Here is a 3,553-nt window from a genome sequence, read left to right on the forward strand (position 1 = left end):
GTTTGAAAACAGTAACCATTTCTTAATGCAACCCAATAAGTTTTCTGGATAAAAAAAAAAAAAAAAGGCAAGTTTTAGGAAAAAACTCACTCAGTCCTCAAGTTATAAATAATTATTCAAACTATATATTTATCAGAAGTTAGATCAACATGCAGTGTACTTACTCACCAGCTGCCAAGAGTGAATGACACATTTGGTAATTATAATACAAATTTGAAGGGAATATATTACCAGTTTGACATCTGGAAATTGGAAATCTAAATACTTGGGCAAGTCTTTAGTGAAGATATGTCTCAATTCACTTTTGTGTCATGCTTTATGCCGTTTTAAAAGTTGCTTTCCATTTTTAAAGACAGTCTCACTAAACCTGCTGTCACTGTAGTTTTGTTCCTGTTAGTTTTCAAATGGTATTCATCCTGCTGGTCAAGTGCACAGCAGATCCCATTGTTCAGGGAAAAAAAAATAATGAAAGACCAGGTTTATTCATGAGACAAAAAAAAAAAAAAGTTGATTTCTTTAATTATTCTAATATTCGTTAATTAAAGTTATACTGATCTAACTTTTGGTAAATGTATACTATAAATACTCATACGTAAGCTGCTGCTATTAGTTAATTGACATTGGGTAGATCCAACTCAGAGTTCCCTTATGTCTGACAGAACAAAATCTTACCAGTCTAGAGTTATCCTCCCAATCACTGAGGACTGAGCCCATTATTTCAGCAACTGCGTCAATCAAACATATGGAAAAGTCTTCCTCTTGTTTAATGACCTTTGACTTTGTCCAATACTATGTATTGCTCCAACTACTGGTCTCTTTTGATAATATATCCAAAGAAAGCAAGATGAAAATCTCAACCTCGATTCTAATGATCATTGTGGATGTACTTTCTCCAAGACTGATTTGCTCATTCCTCTGATAATCCACAGTATATTCAATATTCTTTTCCAACAGCATAATTTGAATGTGTCAATTCTTCTACAACGATCTTCCTTTCTCCCTGTCCAGCCTTTGCATGTATGTAAGGTGGTTAAAAACACACACAAACAATAGCTTGGTCCAGATACATCTTAGGCATTAAAGTGGCATCTTCACTTTTTAACACTCAAATGAAGTCTTTTGAAGCAGATTTGACCACTGCCATATATTATTTGATTTCTTGAATACTGCTTCCATGAGCATTGAATGCTGACCCAAGGAAAAATCCTTGAAATTTCCCATTTCTTTGCTATTTGTCATGATGTTGTTTATTGGTCCAGTTGGAAATTATTTTTATGTTCAAATGTAATTTATACTAACAGCTATATATATAGTGTTTTATCTTCATTAGTAAGTACTTCTAGTTGTCTTCACTTTGTACAAAAACGTGTCATCAATTTTTCGTGACAAAAATGTTGGTTGGGTGAGTTTGAGGAAGATTGTTTAGAAAAAGAGTATCAATAGATTAGAAAATGTTTTGAATAAATAGTTTCTATACAGAAACTATATAATTGTAGAAATTCATCAAAAGGTCTACGAAGGTTTGATATTATGTTTCTTCACGTGAGCACTTTTGCAGTTTTAACAAATGCAATTTAATGGTACATGGACTAAGGTTGGGTCATTTATTCTAATAAACATTTTGATCAAATTGATAATTTTAAGAGGATTATGCTCTACTTTTTTTGATCTTTGTACTTTGAGACATTCAATAACCACTATCTACCAGCAGAGAGATGTGAAGTTGACAAAATTTAAGTTTTGTTATAAGTATCTGGCTCAAACTTTCTTTGGACAAACGACGTGAAGATGTCCTATTTAAGTGAAATCCAGTGATCCTTTTAATTATCAAACACGAATTAGATTAAGAGGCACTAAAGTTTTAGTTGAAGTGCAAATTCAATGTGATTTAAAGAAAAAAAAATGTAAAGCTCTTATTTTATTTTATTTTTTGTCCAGAAATTGAAGGAGGCAAAAGTAGAAACTAGTAGAAGCATCCTAGTTTTTGAGTTGAAATCAAATGAGAAAAAAAAAGTAAGTCAAAAGAATATCAAATGGGGCACTGCTCCTTCTGCTGCACTTCCGGCGGTCTGTTCCGCTCGACATCACGATGCCAGTGGACCTCAGCAAGTGGTCTGGGACCCTGAGCCTGCAGGAAGTGGATGAGCAGCCGCAGCACCCGCTGCAGGTCAAATACAGCGGAACGGAGGTGGACGAGCTAGGCAAAGTGCTGACGTCCACCCAGGTGAAGAACCAGCCTATCAGCATTACACGGGATGACCTAGATTCCAGTAAACTCTACACCTTGGTCTTGGCAGACCCAGAGGCTCCCACATGAAGGACCCCAAATTCAGGGAATGGCGCCATTTTCTGGTGGTCAATACGAAGGGCAACGGCGTCAGCTGCGGCACAGTCCTCTCCGATTATGTGGGTTCCAGGCCTCCCAAGGGCCTCCAATGCTATGCCTGGCTGGTCTATGATCAGGACAGGCCACTGAAATATGACGAACCCATTCTCAGCAATAGATCTGGAGACCACCGTGGCAAGTTCAAGGTGGCATCTTTTCCACAAAAAGTACGAGCTTGGGTCCCCAGTTGCCAGCACGTGTTACTAAGACGAATGGGATGACTATGTGCCCAGACTCTATGAGCAGCTGTCAGGGCAGTAGGGAAAAATGAGAAAGGTCAACTGCTCTGGAGGCTCCAGGCAGTGATGCCCTGTTCAGTGATGCATGTAGATTTCTCCTCTTCCCAGTTCCCCTTCATTCTTACAGGAGGACTGGAGAAGTCAGAAGTAGTTTAGGGTGCCTTTTCCTTTATACTTCTAGACCACACATCTCAGTTTATGTTTTAATCAAACTGAACTCCAATTTTGGGGAGATGTTTTGGTATTGTGATGGGGCCATCAAATTGTTAAAAATAGCAACCCAAAATTGAAAGAGGAAGAAGATCCAGGTCAAAAGACCAAGTCTACAGCAGTAGATCAAAGTGTGCATCTTTAAGGGAAGCCTGAGTTTGTGATATTCAGGCCTGGCCCTTGGGACAGGCAGCCATGCTAGGTGCAGAGTTATTAGGAGCCCTTGAGTCTCTGCCTATTGAATTGATCACTTTTCATTGGCATAAGGAATGTTGATGTGGAGTGAATGAATATTGTGTAATGTTAATTTTGCTGTTGCCTTATAGTTCAATAAATATGAAAACACTCAAAAAAAAAATCAAATTGGGACACCATTGTGTGTGTTTAGAATAAATAATAAACTGATGGGGAATGAGATTCTAAAAAGCTTACTCAAGTCTTAAAAAGGGCACTACATTGCTTCCTGCATTGTCAACCATCATGATAGGAAGATCCCCTTTTCCTTTTGTTTAATTCTACAGAAGAACTGGCTTACACAAATAATCAGTAGGACTAAAGGGGGAGCAGGCTTGTTTAACATGGTAAAAGGGTTACTTATATCCCTATAGGAGGATTATGTTATAGTGCTGTGGGTTAATGCACTGGACTGCAAAGTCCGTTTGAACCTCAAGATTGGCAGCTCAAACTCATCAGTTGCACCTTGGAAACCCTATGCTGG

General features: G+C 38.0%; 1 pseudogene; it reads left to right on the forward strand.

Annotated features, from left to right (window-relative positions):
- The first annotated feature begins 2,089 nt into the window (after window positions 1–2,089).
- Window positions 2,090–2,647, forward strand: LOC102838168 (annotated as a pseudogene).
- The last annotated feature ends 906 nt before the right edge of the window (window positions 2,648–3,553 follow it).

This window comes from Chrysochloris asiatica, unplaced genomic scaffold (genome assembly GCF_000296735.1).
Source record: "Chrysochloris asiatica unplaced genomic scaffold, ChrAsi1.0 scaffold00030, whole genome shotgun sequence".
In the NCBI taxonomy this organism is placed as follows: Eukaryota; Metazoa; Chordata; class Mammalia; order Afrosoricida; family Chrysochloridae; genus Chrysochloris; species Chrysochloris asiatica.